Below are 17,169 nucleotides of genomic sequence, written 5' to 3' on the forward strand. Positions count from 1 at the left end.
AAATGAAAGGGGCAGGCAATGCAGACCAGCACAAAAACACAGAACGCTGATTTTCCTCTAGCCAAAAGGCAATAATGTCCTTTACAGGGCAGCTACATTAGATGACATTATTTTCAGAAAGCAGAACCAAGTTCTGCATTTGACACACATTATTCAGGAGCCCACAGAAGAATTAAAGAAATCAATATAGCTGGCAGTGTGGAGGCCGAAACAGCTGGCCCAAGTAGTTGTGTGTGCAAACATGCAGCTGCGTGGGTTGCTAATCCGTGCAAACATGCAAATGTGCATACAGCAGGAAGGTTTAAATTAAGCCATGTCAGTTTAAAATACCTCAGGTATCAGTACTGAAACAAATGCCCCACTGTGCAGCATTTCAAGGAAGCCAAACATTTCTTTGGCAGCTCCAATTTTACTCTTCGGGACTCTCCACCTGCCAGGCCATAAGGTTCCCCATGCATTTTATCTGCACACAGATTTCTCTTCTGTTCAAAAGTCAAAGGACACTGCCCAGGAGTTAGAACCTTGTGGAGCCAGGTTTGCAAAATGAGGGGAGGTAACGCCACCCAAGCTTTGCTACAGAGAAAACAGAAGTCAAGTCCAGCACAGGAATGAACTCCAGACTTCCTGAAAGTCTCACTCCTATGTCATGCAAGGATGTGTAGAGGAAAACCCCTGCTTCACTCCTATATTACCTCTGAGGACCAGTTCCCACTGGAACTCTTTGCCTTTCTTCGACACCCTCCTTAATGGTTATCTCACTGCTCCCTTCCCTGTTGTGCTCATGACTGAGATCTGCATCCTCCCGTGGTGCTTAGGGACATAATTCGGAGATGGTCTCGGAGGTCTTGTGCAACCTTAATGATTCCACAATTCTATGATTCTTCAAGCTGTCTTCTAAGACAATTTGTGACCTTTGGTTTTGGGGAAATGCTGATTGCGAATATGTGGTGCTGATTGTCTAGATTTTTTATCCTGCATGCTCAAAGCACACTTGAGTTTTTAATAAATAAATAAATAAATATATATGTAAAAAACAAAATATTTGTAGTGTGACGATGTCATATTCCTGATAAAAAATAATGCAGAGGCTCAGCCCATGAGACTACAAGGATCTGTGGTGAGTAAGAAAATGGAAAGCAGCCCTCCTTTGCCCTCGATATGAGGTGTACCATGAACCTGTTTTCAGAAATGCAGAAGAATTCTGCAATTCAGAAGAATTCTGAAATGCAGAAACCCTAGCTAGGAAAGTGCTGTAGTGCTGAACGCCATAGATAAACCTCCCACACTGTGCTCAGTGGGAATGAATGGAAAATTGCACACATCATGCCTCGGCCACAGGTCTGGAAAAGCAGTTGAGATCTACTAATGTCAGGAATTAAAAAAACAGTAGGCAAGGGAGGAGGGAATTAGGCACCAGTCTGCACTGACACTGAGGTGCAGCGCTCTGAGTCCTACCCGATAATCCTAGCGCTGACACGCAGACTGGCCAAGTTCTCCTCGGGTCCCTGGGGCTGCTCAGATGATCCCTGCTAAATTCAGGGGAAGAGGGGTGGCATCATTTCCTCGTGTATTGACTGCTGGATAGAATTCCCTGCCCTGTCAGTATGATGCTCCAGGACATCATAAAAAAGAAGCACTAATAGTTACGCAGACCCGATTCCCCTCAGAGCCAATGGACAGGAGAGCACGCAGAGACAGATGACGTTAGCAAAAGGCAGCGGTACACCGCTCCTGAAGGAAGCTGAGCTTGAGCCAATATCCACAGAAGTCACTGGGAAACGCTGTCCTTCAGTAGGTGTTGGATGGGAGCTATACAGTTCATCACTCACTACTACATTAAAAGAGGATGATAGTAATTCCAAAACTGGGAGCCTTGGGGATATGCTGCTTTATGCGGAGACAGAAGATTTAACGGTACAGACATGACTTAACACTGCGTTTACAGACAGGTGTTAACCAGGAGCGAACTTTTTGAAGTCGGTTGATTAACACCAGGGTAAAACCAGCACAACTGAGAGAAGAGACAGGGACATTAGATGGAGATAGCAGAGGCAGGGATTTTGAGAAGTGCCTGTGGAAAAGTGTTCACACATACTTTGCACACATCATTGCTATGATTAATTTCTTGTGCATGCATGAAGTACTCAAAATGTGGGCTTGAACTTGCTAACTCCAGCAGGATGAGAATAGACCCACACAACAGATCCTCAGCTGGAGTAAATCAACATAACCTTATTGAAGCCAAAGGAGCTACATCAATTTATAGCACCAAAAGATCTGGTCTGAAGGCATTCAAAAACCACATGAGGAAAACAAACACACCAAATAAACAAAAACAAGAGGAAACACATTGCAGGGAATGTGTTTTTCTATCCTAAAAGGCAACTTTGGTTTTCTTTCCCTAAAGATGTACTTATTCATCCTTCTCCTCTGGGAGCTGCTCACAAAGCTTTCTTACATTGCTGTCCTTTCAGTGTCAGGTTTCACTCCCACCAGCCATTCAGTTTAGGGACTCCCTTGCTGATTAAGAGACTTACAGTAATTCAGTAACAGTCCAGATGCTAGACACTGCCTCTCTAGGTAGCTATTTGAGGCCTGGTAATTTGAAACCTTTTATTTAAACCCCCATCATCTTCCAAAATACAACTTTTGTGACCCAACTTACTGTGCTTTCAAATTACTGAAAGCAGCAGGTGGGCTATAAGGAAGCAATTTGTTATAAAACATGATGCTGCCTACATAATGGTAGCTGTTCAATCCCTGCAGTGGTTAATGGCCAGCATGCTGGCGAGGAGGGCAGAACAATTTATGAATTCCAAATATGTTTTTTTCTAACTGAATTCTGGCATCCAAGAAGAGTAATGTGATATATGGAGCCAACTACTCTGATTATGCCTCAACCTTTCTCATGGAGCCTGAAGGGAAGATTTTGGACTGTTCATAACCTAGGGCAAGCTGTGCTGATAACGCATTGTTGAAGATCAACACTGCGTAGAGGATAACAGAGGCTCTGCTTAGGAATCCTGGCTTCAGGACTGAACCAGAACTTTTTCATGTGCATAGCAAAAAATCCAAGAGCACAGGAGAGGAAACTACTCCAGAAAGAGAGCAAGAGAAGGCTTGAAAGTGATGTTCCTTCTAAACGAACTGGAAAGAAAATGCTCTTACTGCTTTGACAGCAAATCACAAGGTAATTGTTTCTTCCCACAGACATTATTGTAACATAGACAAAAATTGGTCACCATTAAACAAAGTTTACTCAGTGGCACTTTTACTGTTCTGCTGATGTGCCAGTTAAGAAAACACTGAATAAATTATGAAACAATAGAAGGAAGATGGCTCTTTATAAGCGGCGTTCAATATAACAATTTTAAAAGGCTATAACACAAGTTTATTGCATTTGGCAGGACTTATAAATCCTAACTCCCATTACTGCGCTGCAACTTAAAAAGAAGTACTCTTCAATTTGTCTTTGGAAATTTCAAGCTTAAATGGTCCCAGTGCAAAATAGCAACTTACTTACATGCTCAAATGTTTCCATGCACACGCCACAGGTCAAACATCTGGCTAAATGCAGCACTCCACACCGCTGCCTATCCTGTGTGTACAAGCATAGCTGAGACACTGGTCTTTACGTATCCATTTGACCAAGTATTTACCTAATTTTTGTCCCAATTAGCTGTGGTTGTTGGTTTTTTTTGAAGAATTCTTTTTTTAAGAATTCAGACTTTAAGTAGCTTTCTATGATGATCTGGCATTGCACAAGCTCAAAAGGAGTGCCAGCACATTTCCATTAATACGCCTAGCTGGTTCAGTGGCAACCAAGTAACCAAAGGGTGGGTTGGGAACCTTGGATTCTGTACCTTTGCAGGAACTGAAATACCTGCCTTACAGACTGTATCGTACATACAATGAGCTTATTTTGTGGAGTAATGCTGCTCAGTAACTAGCCTGAGAGCACTCTTCCCCAGCACCACCTGCCCCTCCGAAGACGTGCATGAATGTTTGCCCAGCGAGAATCACAAGATATTCAGAGCCCTGCCACAAGGCAGAACAATAGAACCTATTCTGGAGGATTGCAAAGGGAAAAAGAAAAGCAAAAACAATTCCAGTTCTCATGACAATCCAGGAGTGTGGTACATCTGCAAAGGGGAAAGCCCAGAAGAATTAAGGCACTCCCTGTCCAAGACAGTTTTCATACCTGCTCATCTGGGCTCGCTCTTGTGCTAACTTATGCTGGGGGAGCACCATACATACCCACCAGTGCTACCCAACACAGACAGGAGGCACAGAAATCAACCATCCACCACCAGTCCCCTGTCAGACCCCATTCCTTTCCCATTTAAAGCTACAGATTTTTCTATTGACTTCAAAAGGGAATAAAGCTTAGAAGTTGTTCTTTTCCCTTCTCCCTATTTAACAAGCGTGCTGAACTGACGCTGCTCTAAACAACTCTTTTCCAGGATGTTGTCTTACAGGTAGGTCCAATTCAATAGGAGCAGAACAAGATTGGAGCATTTAACATTTGTTTTAGAAGTATTTATTTCTGAAGTAGTAAAATCCAAAAATGTGTAAGAGTCTTAACGAATGGGAACTGAGCCTGTGAGAAATGCAGCTGTGCCAAGGCTGAAATGCCAAACCATGCCTAGAATTATTTCAAAATTTGCCAGAAAAGCCTGAAGCTTTCTACTTTGCTTTCATTCTGTGGAGACTGTATGGCTGTGAACTGAAAAGATACAAATATTTTGCAGTAACAAATTCACATCAGCCAGCTGTATTTTTCTATTAATTTCTGCTTTGAATTCACAGCTTAAAAGCAGCAATAAATGTGAATACGTGAAAATGTGAAAGATCTTCAAGTAGAACAAATATTACCTTGAAAAATACTTAACGAGGGAAGGGCCCAAATCAAAGACCAACAGGAGCTGATGAAAAAAATCTGCATGTCTTTTACAGGCTCTAAATCAGGTCAATTAAAGCTTTAATTGCTCCCATATCAGAAGATTTCCAACACAGCCTACATTTCTGTGACACTCCAGGTATAAGCCTGATACTAATAAAGTCAATAAAAAAAATAAATCATATGACTGAGCTGGCTGTGGAGCTCAAGGTGCTGAAGACTTTGTATCGCTGCAAATTTCAGCACCGTCTTGTTTTTCCTGCACCCCTTTACAAATTAGACTGGCGGTAAGATGCCAGTATTACACGGAAGTACCAGACATTTTGCAGCACCTAGATAAAATTTATGCAGCTGGCATGCCTACGCTTCAAGCAGAGCTGTACCTATCTAGATGAGTTCTGTGCTTGACTCTACTTCATGCGCTCAGTGTTAACTCAAAAACCTCTGCTTTCGGACCAGAGTGATCCAGATGTCTCCAGAGAAAAACTGATTTAGCTGAATCTCTATATACTTTGCACCTTTACATTTTCTTTTTAAATAGAGGACCACGATCTGCTGATAGATCTTCTTCAGCTGCCAATACTTTCCTGTATTCCCTTACTCCTAACACCAGGCCTCATTCCAACAAGAGTTTAGAGTAATAGCTCTCTCCAACAAAGGAGGGCTGGATTTCAAGTAGCATTTCATTTAGCCTAGAAGGCAAACTATAGAGAAATGTGTTTTTCTGGAGTAGGTGGTCTTTTCAATCTCTCAATGTTCCTACTGTAGCATCCTAATATATGTGCAGGAAAGATAAAACTGCATTTTCACTGTGACAGGATGACTGGTAAATGAGGGCTTTTAGAGGGACTGGGCTGCAAAATCTATTTTTAAGTCCAAGAAAATGCTTTTCAGAGTTATGTACTCCAAATCTACCTTGAACGAAATGCAGCATCATTTAAAAAGAGGGATAGGAATATCCATAAAACAGGGAAAGTCTGATCTTCTAGAGTCACAAATAGTTAAATTAAAAGCTTTAAGTTCATCACTTGTGTTTGAGGGAAAGCCTAGTAAGTCAACTGACAAGCTCCCTGTTTCCAGCAGCAGATCAGTGATGATGTGATGACTCCAGTTCTACTGGCTTCTGAACACCAGCCTTCATTTAAGAGCTTTCTTTCAATACAAGCAATAATATTTGGACAGCTCCAATGGAGCAGGATTTACTGCTCTGCTTCTACGGCCCCCCTCACTAGAATGAGTGCCTTTGAAATCCTAATGATTTTTTAAGCCTCCTTTTCTTGACGAGGCACAGAGAGAGTAACAGCTTTGCCCAAAGTGAAGCAGAGCAAAAGGAAAGTGATATTCCTGGAGGTCACAGAAAACCCAAGGCAGCACTCAGAGCTGCATTCAGATCCTGATTCTCAGCTCTCATCCAGGAGCTGCTGAAGTTGATGCAAGTCTCTGCTGACTTTAATGGGCAACAGACCAGGAGCCTTTGGCCGTAACCCGTGGGTTAATCCTTGGCACAAGCCTGAAGGTAAGTAATTGCAGAGCAACTGTCTCTTAAAAAGCAGCACATCACAAGAACAGCCAAATTTGCTTCACATGGACTGGGAATGTGCAGGGCACTAACAACACAATCCTCAGTGTTATCACATTGTTGAAATCCTACAGAAATTTTTAAGTGCAATCTACATTTTTGAGAAACAACTTCCCTGTGCACATTTTATGTCACATGCCTTTGTTATTATAGGGTCACTTGTTGCCCAGGATCTAAAAGCTCCGTTGTTGTTTAGGTTTGCTATACACCAACGAATGAAGGACACTGGATCCCTGCCATTTCTGCACTTAACTGTACTGACACTTTTTTTTTTCAGGATCGCCTGACAAGGGTTGCAAGTTTTTAAACATGCAATCAACATAAACACATGTTAAAACAGATGAAATTATGGTATAAGCTATAAAGACTGAAAATTTATAGCAAAATCTCCTTTGCTTATTTCAAAATAAGTATTCTATAAAGCCACTGAACTATCAATCTGAGGATCCAGCTGTATTTTGATCCAAGGTAATGCTAGCCCAGACAGTGCCTGTATGCTGACAAAACCTTCTCCTGCAATGTGCTCTAAATACACATTCTAAGACATCCTTAGACTCAGTGCAAACAGAACTTGAGCCTTGATATGCTCTACCAAAAGAAAAAAAGTATTCCTAGAAGTTGCACTTTATGGGACATATCACACACTGCTGACGTCCTTGGATGCTTTGCCAGAGCCAAGATTAATAGCCCATTTTAAAGCCTGAAAACATTGAAGAACTGAAATGCTGGTGCTAATGGCTGAGCTCCCTCATGTTCCACTGAGATCAATGAATCTGAAAGCATTTGGCATCTTACAAGATGGGCAAGTTTTGCTCTAGATACCACATCTTGATTAGTTCAAACTAGAAGAACTTTGAACACAGGATTGGAAGAGCACAGAGGAAAATGTGAGCTATCATGGAAGAGAAGTAAATCTCCTCCCTGCCAGCCGCAGTAAATCTCCCTCTCATCAGCTTCTCCTTCCCCCCACAACCCCAAAGGAGAAAAAATTGAACTTAATGGACAAGACTGGACCACCTGATAGCGTATTTCTGACCAGTTATGTACAATCTCCTGGGAATTCCAACAAACATCATAAACAAAACCAGGTGCTAAACTGGTTTATTTTCATTTTACAGAGAAGTTCAGACTGAAATTGAGTTGTTTACAAAACTACAGGACCTTGAGGGGCCAGGAGAGAAACCTGTATGTCAATCTGAAATCCACAGAGCCCACATCTCACTAAAAACAACAGTATATTTATGTTATGTGCCCAGAATTAGCAATAAATAAAGAAACTCTGTTAAGATGCACAGGCAAAAATCCTAGTTTACACAGCTGCACCAACCCAAAGCATTTTATAAAACCATGCAGGACCTGAAAAAGGTTGAATTGCAGCCTCCTATGAAAGGGAGTTTCACAGCAGCTTACAACAGGATGTGAGGGTCATCAATACACAGTTGTAGCTACAAATTTATTTTCAAATAGGTAGAAGGAGCTGAAGTTTAGCCTAAACAGAGGGATAACTTGCAACATGAGCTCTTTAAAGCTGACAAGTGATTGGAAATAAATACTTTATCTCTCAAGATGGAGAGTACCTATTTGTAATACACGAAGGGCTCAGTCTGGGAGAAGGAATGTCAGCTAATTGGCCATCCCAGGTATTCCTGAAAATCTCTCTCCAAAGCATCTCCTGAGGTACTGAAACAATGGGTCGAAAACAGAGAATGAAAACAGAGGTTAGGTTAACATCCCTCCCCGGCTGTATTTACGTTTGAGAATTGCATTCTCTCGGCTGGCTGTGGCTAAGATTACCAGCCAGATGGTAATACCGGCCTCACTGCAAATGAGGACAAGGTAAGGCTGTGAAATGAAATTTGTAAACTCTTAACCCTTTTCTTAGAGGTCAGCGGCTCTACAAACATGCCCTGGCAGCTGAGTAAGGAGCATGCTCAAACATGAGGCAAACTTCTGGAAGAGAACCAATGGAAGCACCACAGCCTCCACAAGTTTCTAGCTTTTGAAAGGTGAATCGTAACTGCAGAGGATAAGAACAGGCCTTAATGCAGAGCAGAGACATCAGTGGTTTTCCACCCTTCTTGACACAGCAATAAGTGCATGTCAAAGAGAAAATGGCAGCATTTCCTTAATCAAAGCAAGGAGTTTTCACCTGCTGAAAACAAAGATTAAGACCTAACTCTGATGAAGTTGCTGTCAGACCAATATGATTGAAAAAAGATTCACACCCTTGCAGACGTAGGCTCAAGAATGTCATTTAAAAGAAAAAATAATTTGCCAGTGCCAGCCGATCTGTCTGCTGTTCCTTTACCATTTTTCATGCAGATTCAGAAAAATGCAATTTCACAAGAAACTTTAAGAGCTGAAAATTCTAAAGGCCAGATACCTGTTTATATAAAAAATAAAAGTCACTTTCCGTCATTAGCCAAGTAAAGGAACCTGTGAATACATTAAATTTAAATTTACATTAATATCCTGCTATACTGCTGGGGAAATGCAGTCTGTCTGTCCTTGGAATTCAGAATCAAATCACGCTGCAAGTTACAGAGAGCCCTGAATACCCTATTTTATTAGGGCAAATGTCGAAAAGCAGTGCTCAATACCAAACAGCTTTCCATTGAGCTTGTCAGAGCACCACGGCAGCGCAGACCCCCTTGGTGCAGCAGCACATATTTACCAATGTCCTTTGTGTTTTTTCATTTTAAAACAAGAAAATGGACAGACTGGGCAGAAAATAGACAGATTTTCACAGTCAAAAAGTGAGCCACTGTGTCTGAGACTACAGCTGTTGATGGATTAAAGTAATATTAGGCTCCACATTGCCCCATATCAGGCAACACAGGGATGAAAGTGATGATATTTATCTGAACAAATAAGTTGCAAGTCCTGTAACATAGATAAAAATAGAAATGGAGGAAAGATTAGAATGGGAGTCGAGAAGAAAGCACAGAGAATTGATCAATATGTAACAGGCATACCCCAGTGAGTTGAGATCTTCCCCCAGCATTACTGAGTTCTAGCTAATTGCTTCAGTGTCACTTCGGTGGTCCTGCCACCACCTAGTACCAAGGAATTTGCTTTTCTTCTCCGTACTGCATTAAGAAGTGTCCCTGACCACCTTCCCCAGCCCTGGTTTTGCCAGGGGCTGCCTTCCTCAATCACACAGCACCTCCTAGCCAGATCACCTACAAACATCTGTGATTTATGTCTTTCCTAAAGCTGAAAACAGATGTAAAACACAGGAAGCTGACAAAAAAATTAAAGTATTTTAGAAAATGATTGATTTGCACCAACATTCAGGAGGGGCATGTTGTGGAACTGAAAGCACCAGGTAAATCGTCACACTTGTTTGGGTTTGAAACATGAGAATGTACAAGATAAGGAGAGGGCCACGAGCAACAGACTGAGGGCTGTGTTAGAAGAGAGGAAAATAGACTGCTCTGTCCTAATATGAGAAATATTTTTGGTTGATCTCTGCTGTGGTCTGAGTATTCTCCGAAACGACAGAAAACAAACTTCAGGAAGATATCAGGTTTTCCCTCTGCCCTGGTTCTCTCTACAGTTCCCTAATGATCAGAGTATGACAAACGTGCTAATAGCTGTGCTGTGTTTGTATCTGACTGCAGAATTCATCCCAGGGCTCCACGGCCATCACACAAACTACAATTAGCTGCTCCCCCAGAAATTTTTGAATAGACAAGGAAAGGGTTCCTGCAGTTCCCAGGGAGTACTGTGATAGTTTTCAACAACAAAGAGTATCCAGGTATTGCTTGCAGAGGTGTTAGGGCACGTACTTGGACTGTAACTTGCAAAAGAGCAGATTTTGTAGCTAAAATGTGACGGTACCACAGTGACTTCAGACAATTTATGCCCACTGGAGCTGTGTCCTGGGACAGTGCCTTTCTTTTCTTATTGGTTTGTTTTAGTAGTAGGATTATACATCTACTGCTATCAAATACATACATATATTTTTGGAGACCTTATTAAAAATAAATAAATAAATAAATCTCAGAACAAGTAGTTTAGAGAAGAAAAATTGTTTTCCTATCAGTTGAAACCAAAGCCAGATTTGTGAAGTAATATTAGCATAAGACATTGCACTGTAACAGCTTACACTGGGGCACAATTGGCACAGTAAGACTAGTGCCAGCCTAATGCCAGTGAGGGATCAGGCATAAATGCACAAAGTGATCTTTACCTCGGGCTGATGAGATCTCACTGTTAGGTTCTGACCAGCAATGGCTTCACCTTGGCTAACAGGAGCAGCTGGTGTTACTACGGGGCAGCAGCTCAGCTCCAAAGGTATGAAGAAAACACCCACACATTCCCCAACAGCACGACGTGGTGCTCTCAGCACTTCTCACATCTATTTGTCAACCCAGTCCTTTTTCCTCGGAGACCTCCCAAGATGTTGAAGCCAGCGCTCGAAGAAAATTTTGATCTGTTTCTCTCTCTTGCCCTTTCTTTGTGTTCCCGAAAAGGGCACATTAGCTGTTTGCATTAGGGAGAGATTTGTGGCCAATGATTCAAGCCACATCTGCTGAAGTAAGGCTTTAATCATTTGATTTCGGAATAACCCTAGTTCTCATGCTCTGGCAAGAAAGTCATTTTTCAGCAGAGTCCAACGTGCATGTTTGTGAACAGAGTACTTGTTTCATTTGTAACATGCCCGCCTTTATGGTGCAGAGAGGAACTAGTAAACCAAGGCTGAAGACCACACAACAAACAGATACAAAGTTAAAAGTTTATAAGGCATACAAGACAGATTTAACCCTTTTGCAGTCATACCACTGGTACACTTCGCAGTCCACATTCTCACAGTGGTCCAGTTCCTAGATGTAGGTTAATTTACTGAGACAAGCTGGCCTCATTTAAAAACAAAACCAAACCAAACAGCACCCACACACATGAAGTTATATACATGAGGTAAAGATAAAAAGAACAGAAGTAAGCTTCACACAGAGGGGTACTGTGTGTCTTAGTAGGAATCTGCTCTGAGCACCAACCGTGGAGCAGCCAACAATGCTGCACACACGGAGGACACTCACTGAAGGAAACAGAAAAGGACATGACACAGAATAACTCAGAGGAGTCAGTCTCACTGCTGTGAACTTGGTGTCATCACCAGGTGGCAATAAGGCACGTAAGACATGTTTTCTAGCCTGGCATTCCTAGCTTTCCAGATTTTTTTTTGCCTTGGGACTCAGAGCACTCATTTTTCTCTTATATGCATTCTCAATTTCATTAATTCAGTGAAAAAAAATGTTGCTTTAGTGATAGGCCACAGTCACATGAGAACTGCTGAACTTCACAGAATCTGTTGATAATTAGAAACAAATTATGACTGGGTTCTGTATTCAACAGAACACCCCCAGAGGGGTAATAGAGAGCAAACACTGCAGGTGTGAAATATTGTGGTTTGCCCCAAATTATGGGAATTTTCATTCCAAATGGGATTTCCAACAACTCCATTAAGGTGCTAGAAATGCACTGTCCACATTAGACAAGACAACATCTTGTCAGACTCTGAAGTAATCGAAGGCTCTTATAGACATAGCACTTCTTCCTAAAGTTTTTTTCCCTTCCTCCAGGTGACCCTTCTGTGTTTCCTGGAGAACCAATGTTATCTTTCCAACATTTACACTCCTCCAGTTCCCACCTCCTCTTAAATTAGCTGCTGGTATTTTTCTAAGAAAATTTCAACGTGCAGCCATTTCTGTCTGATAAAAAGATCAGTGGCTTTTGTTGCCCAGAGGTAGCCTGCAGCACAAGAAGCAACAGGCTAGGATCACAGTTTGTAAACTACAACAGTGCTTTTTATTTTTATTCAATATTCACTAGGTCTGCACATATATTAATTTGGTAGAGTTGTCAGGGATTTGGAGACAAATGCTCACTCAGGATGTGGAGCCACATAGATCAGAGGTAGAGTATGCATTGAAAACTCGCACTTAATACAGTGATACACATCTCTAAAAAGCTTCATGAATCACTCTTACAGAAAACTCCTACTTCAAAGATCCTTATTCTTAACCCAGAAATTGCATTCTCAGAAGTCAATATAACCTTAAAATCTCACATGATTATTCTTCAGAGTGTCTCTAAAATGAATTATTTTTCTTTTTGCACATACTGTCCTGAAAAAGTTACAATGGGAAAAAAGCAGTCATCTTCAGTCTGATGCTGAATTTATGCTTTAGCTTGAAAAGTTATGAGCCACGTAATTTAATATGAAAAGCAAAGGCTTCTAGCCAGTCCCATAAAATGACGTTTATAATGCTTTGCATCTCGTGAAACACTAGTAACACGGAGAAAACAAGAACTAGCACCAAGCCTGATTCTTGGCCAAATGTAGCTCGCATTGATGCCCAATGGGAAGCTATTTACAGTGCAGGTTCCCCAAAGGCATCGCCTGTATCCAGGGTCTACAATGCTACAACAGCCTCTGCTACAAATAAAACTTACAGCTGAAACGCAAAATCAATCGAGGGAAAGCATCATGGAGAGAGATTTTTGAAATGCTCAGAGCAACTCAGTGGCACAGGGGGAACTGCACCATCGGTCCCCTCAGCGGAGCCCTGGGGTCAGCACTTTTCTGGATCAGACTTAAACCAAGCTAGCTTGGCAAAGCTCTTCTCGTTCAACTGGAAATAAAGCTGACTCGCTGTCACCAAAGTAGTAAAGAGCCACCAAGAACATTTAATACTTTGACCAGTATGCCTGGTGACACTGCCAGGCTGGCAGGACAAGCCAAGACTTACACACACCACCCCAGTTGTGTGCTTAAGGGCTCAGTTTGTGAGCCTTCAAAAAAATTAGTCCTCATGCTTCTGGCAGCTCACACCAAAGGTGTTACAAGTGAAGGAGCATAGCTCCGAAAAATAAACCATTAATGAGTTGGTATATAGTGTTACGCAACTCAAGGGCATACTGTGTACCAGGCACTCCAAATGACACCTTGGAACAAGATGAAAGACATTTTTGTTAATGCTCAATTCCAAACAACAACCACTCATTAAAGTGAGCTTCCTTCTGCCATCTCCTTCTCTTCGGGATGAGCAATTTCTACTTTGCTTGACATGACACAAAGAACTAACAGTGAAATGATCTCTCCTGTTCTCCGTGCCGCTGATGCGCAGCAATGGTTTATGTCAACAGCAGTTATTTGACAAGGTGCCCAAAGGTTTAAAACCACAGATAGTGTACGTGCAAACCGAAGAGAAGTATCCTTGTTTCTTCAGCCATGCACACACCAGAAGGGGCAGTTGCACGTCCTTAAGGAGATTGGCCTAATCCTGTGATTTTCCAGAAGGATTGGTGCACTCACTCAGACTGCTTTCACAAAGCCCCCCTGTGGGTGTGACACAGGAACTACCTGAGCACATATATCTACATATTCCCTCCAACCAAGTTAGCTGTTTCTCTACTAAGAACTGATGCAGAACAGAACAGCTCAGGAGTCTCTCTCTACAGAGTAAACTGCAGTTCATACAAATACTCTTAAACACACTTTTCATCCTCTTTCTCCGTTTAACTTTCTATTAGTGGAAAAAAAAAAGGTTTAAAGGTAAGGTTTGTTTCACTCGAAGTTTGAGAGGAAGGACACTACTGTGCTGGGATGAATGATGTGGAAAATGAACTGTTATCCTCACTCCATGCGTCATCAAGAAAGTAATATCCTTCTCTATGCCTCAGTAGCCAATTGGTAAAACAGAGTAAGACTCACTGCCTCCCACCTCTTGCCTACCTTGTCTGTTCAGACAGAAATTCTTCCAAATGAACTTTATCTACCTGGTCTTAAAAAAGAACAATAACAAAATCAAACACTACAAACAAACAAAAAACACAACCACCAAAAAAAAAAAAAAACTTTTTCCACTGCAGGCCTTTATATGTTTTAGATGGGGCATTCCCATGTAGGTACTGTCCACGTCACCCTTTGCAGAGGTTAAATCTCTGCCTGCTGTGTGCTAGCCATACCCCACCCACAGCAGGCAGAGCCTCTGAGCCAGACCCAGGAAGAGGCAGCAGTGACTAACAAGTGAGCAATAGGTTTCTGGAGGAAGGGAAGCTGCTCTGCTGCAGCTACTGCCAGCTCCCTGCAGCCTGCCCTGCCCATGCTCCTTTGGTTGCTGCTAGGGTGAAGAAGAATGGAAACAATCACATCCCCATGATGAACATCATTCAGGGGCTGCAACAGCCCGATTTCTATGGACACCTACTTGAGAAAAAACTTGCAGTTAAGGACCAGAAACTACGGCAAATGCCACGCTACAGAGTTACCACCAGACCAATGCATGACTTTGGTTTTGTTAATTATTTTCATTGCAGACACAGGGCACACATCTTTAGAAAAGTTAAGTCATAAGCAGTTTCAAAGCCCCTGACAAACCACTCCAATATGCTGCTTACCTCTGTCTGCAGCTTCGCCAGTGATCTGAAGACCAGGCTGAATAATATCTTGAATAATATCATCAGTGAGAATAATTAGTGCTTTAAGATCCAAGGGCCTTAAGGTACTTTCACAGAAAATAATAAAATTGACAACATCCATACGACGTGTCATCATTATAGCACATTGCACGGTGGTATAAAAATTAACATTCAGTAAAGTGGATTACCAAGACCATTACTAGAGCAAGCCAGCAATATAATGACAATCTGATTCTCAGTTCCCGGCACTGTCTGGGCTGTGCTGCTTCCCCCATTGCGCAATTACCGCGGAATCCTGCTTGTCCTCACTGCTGCAGAAACTGAGGAGAACTGCTCAGAAACAGAGTTTGTCAGAGATAAATTGAATAAATTTGTTTCTGGTGAAAATTCAAGATGCCAGCAAAAAAAAAAATCTCCTTTGGCAGAGGAGATATTTACGTTTGGAAACATTGCCAGGGGATTGTATGGGAGTTATAGCTTAGGCCCAGGAAAGCTGACGATCTGCTGCTGAATGGCTGCATTCTTACCTTACCTCAGTTTTACTTTCTTAAGCAGGCAGGACTCACCAGAGTCTTTGGTCTGGGAGGCAGTATGAAAATATTCATACTGGGGAGCCCAGTCCCAAAGAATATAATGTGAAATGCATTGGAAGCGATTTGACATTTCCTAAAGGAAGCACACTCCATTTCAGAAAGAAGCATTGCAGATCTCAGAAATGAGGATTGAAAACAAAACAAAACAACACTTTCAGCAGCAAACACTTCCTCCCACTCCCAAATGACTACAATTACAACAAAATAAACATTTACTTCTCAGAGTCGGGTCTTTCTTGACCAGCGTTATTACTGGTCATTTAAGCCAATGTTTGGGAATGAAAATGGAAGCTCTACACCTTAAAAAGAGCCATCATTTTAATGTAACGTTAAGAGGATGCCACAGTCCACTATTTTTCTGATCAATGCCATGAGTTTTCTCTCCCTCAGCCTTCTAGTACTCTGGATCCTTTTGCCTGTCGTGTCCATGTCCTGCACTCTGTTTCATATCAAAACTAAACCCCAGGCACAATGACAGCACAATGAAGCCTTGATCAAGCACTCTGAGCTCTACTGTAAATATATCAGATAGGATGAGATCTTCCCATTTGCCCTCTGTAAGCTCTGGATCAAGTCCAGGACAAAGAGAAGTTTATTAATGCACACACATTCCTACTAGCCTTTGAGCTCTTTGGTAAAAATTGTTTTAAACAGGCCCCTGTAGAAACTGAATGAGCAGAATTCAAATATTTACATCGAACAACAGAGTTAATTACACTTCAAGACATTAGTAAGATTCACTTTGCTGCAACCTCAGCAACATACTACAGCAAACCAGCAACATAAACCATTTTCCGCAATCTGAGGCGGGCAGCTTTCCATCTGGGTTTCAGCTAAGGCAGGAATGTTTCTGTCTACAATAGAACCTCACTAATCAGCACTTCACTAATCCACACATTTTATTAACTTCGCCAAAAAACTTACAGCCTCTCCCTGCCCCTCAGCAAAGATTTAATAGCAGAGACCTCAAGCAAAGTCTTTCATTACCAAAACACATTTTTTAGGCAAATGTTACGTGTGTTTGAGTCAGACATTACAAAGCACTTTGATAAATAATTTGAGCAAAACTAGAGTTGTCAAAGAAAGAGATGGATCTTGTGCATATGTAGAGAAGAAAACCCAAGGCAACCCAGAGTTGCTTCTACAAAACAATGTTTTATCAAAAACCACTTAATCCTCAGTATCTCTCGGGATTTGGCTTTTTGTGAACAAAATAACACGCACAAATGAAATTTACTTCCTTCCAAGTTAACACTACATTTGCCCACTTACTTACTGGCTCACAAATTCAGAAACTTTCAAAGAAGTCTCCCTCCAGCCACTTCTGACACTTCATTCTTCCTTTCGGATAGTAGTCAGCATCCTTTAAATGTTAGCCAACAGAAAGAGCAGAGCCAACAAAAACACATAACCATTCGCTGGAACAAAAAGCTCTGTCCATCCTGGTTTCTTAGCTCTGTGGTTAGCAGCCCTTCATACCTCTCCGAATTGAATCATATAATTCAGCCCATTAGCACTTAAAGTTTGTGGCTACAGCAGCTTCGTGTTTCAAGCCAACCAGATATTATCCACATGCCATCCTTAAAAATGAAACTAAATGATTACACATCATTAATTATCCTTCCACTTCCAAGGACATTTTTGAACTAGTGAGAAGATAACAAAAT

The 17,169-nt window shown here is 41.7% G+C and overlaps 1 long non-coding RNA gene across 5 annotated transcripts in view; it reads right to left on the reverse strand.

The window, feature by feature from the left end:
* LOC126913529 (uncharacterized) overlaps nt 1–17,165 on the reverse strand; it is a 143,813-nt gene extending 126,648 nt beyond the window's left edge. For 2 of the 5 annotated variants that reach the window (XR_007709004.1, XR_007709000.1), the window contains exon 1: nt 14,889–15,070. This is a non-coding gene — a long non-coding RNA (uncharacterized LOC126913529). Of the gene's footprint in view, nt 1–14,888; nt 15,140–16,778 lie in introns of those variants that run through there. The other 3 variants (XR_007708999.1, XR_007708995.1, XR_007709005.1) reach the window with 3 other exon arrangements.
* Nucleotides 17,166–17,169: the final 4 nt, after the last annotated feature.

Source organism: Cygnus atratus, chromosome 18 (assembly GCF_013377495.2).
Source record: "Cygnus atratus isolate AKBS03 ecotype Queensland, Australia chromosome 18, CAtr_DNAZoo_HiC_assembly, whole genome shotgun sequence".
NCBI lineage: Eukaryota > Metazoa > Chordata > Aves > Anseriformes > Anatidae > Cygnus > Cygnus atratus.